We start from the raw sequence: 1,583 nt of genomic DNA, 5'->3' as shown, positions 1-1,583 counted from the left end.
AAAATAAAATAATGAAAATAGAACTTTAGCAAATGGCAAGGGAAACAAGACTTGAAGGAGACGAGGGATGGGAGAGAAAGGAGACAAATAAAAAAAAAATTAAGATGTGTTATGTATATGTATAAACTCTCCACATTAAATATAATCATTATGTACTAAAAACATGTATGAATGAAAATTTTTATTACTTTTCCTTATTAAATGTAAGGTCTAATTTAAGGTAACCAAATAGTTCTACCTAGTGAATAAAAATTCTATGAAGAGAAAACCCAGTCAGTAAATATGAAAGAAATACAGAATTAGAAAAATCATAATTTAACAACCACTAAGAAAATTGACTCAAGTAGTGATCATATTGAATCAAATATCATTTAATTATAGTTTGAGGGGGAAATCAGTTAAATTTATATGCACTGATTGATCAATATTAGAATTTAAAATTGAAAAATTATGTGTTTCTTGAGGTGATACTTAACATATGAAGTATGTAGGAGTGCTTATGGAGTGTTTATTAACAAAACTAATCTGATTAAGCCTTTATAGTTAATGTCTTATTCTCAAAAGATGAGTAGTAAAAATTAAATTACATTAAAAAGGCTGGAAATGTAGCTCAGTGATAAGAGTACTTGCCTAATATGTGAAAGCCATGGGTTCAAGCTCAGCACTGAAAAACAAGCATCAGATGAAGAGACAATGCACAACATTCTGCAAAATAACAAAATTAATGTTCTTAGTATTGCACTGGGGTGGAGGAGAGAGAACGAGGTAAGATAGAAGAGGCATAAAAGACAGCAAATAGTGTGTAAACTTTGTATCTTGGTTAGACAAACTTGTTAAATGCAAGTTTAAGAAAAATCAAAGAAATTTTAATGTGTATTAGGTGATACCAAAGTTAATATCAAATTTGTCAATTGCAAATTTGTGATTATGTACTAAATTTTCATATTAGTACACTTAGAAAGATAAATGATGACAATATATGATATCTTCATTTGCTTAAACAAAGTTCATAATAAAAGAAAGAAAAAGATATATAAGTAAAGAAACTGGAAAAATATTAATGGTTTTTGAGTCTGGATAATGGTTACAATGTTTTATATACTTTGCTTTTATAAGAAAATTGATTAAAAAACAAAATACATTTGCCTCAGAATTTTGAAAATATTACTCTTGGTATTTATTTGTAAAAATCTACTGAGAAATATGTTCTTTTTTAGGTAAGAATATTTTTTCTCTTTAGAGCTATTTAGACTTATTCTTCCATTTCTAGGATACTGATACTTATCTGAATATGTAATTATATTGAGCATGGTCATCTATGATTGGATTATTCCTTTATGAAGACCTAGTTCCTTCAGTTCAGATAACTGGTAACTACTTTTTGCTAAATCTCCCTTGTAGTCTTTTATATTTTTTATTAGATAAAGGCCAGATATTCAGGATTGCACTCAGGATCTTCCATATACTGACTTTGGGTTTTTCAATGTTCTGGGAAATCCTTTTCTCATATTTGATAGTAATCTTCAAAATTAGTACTTCATATACATATATAGGAATATATGTACACTAAGTCAATTTATTAA

The sequence above is a fragment of the Chinchilla lanigera genome, unplaced genomic scaffold (genome assembly GCF_000276665.1).
Source record: "Chinchilla lanigera isolate Chin_1 unplaced genomic scaffold, ChiLan1.0 scaffold00149, whole genome shotgun sequence".
NCBI classification, from domain to species: domain Eukaryota; kingdom Metazoa; phylum Chordata; class Mammalia; order Rodentia; family Chinchillidae; genus Chinchilla; species Chinchilla lanigera.
This window is presented reverse-complemented; position numbering follows the sequence as displayed.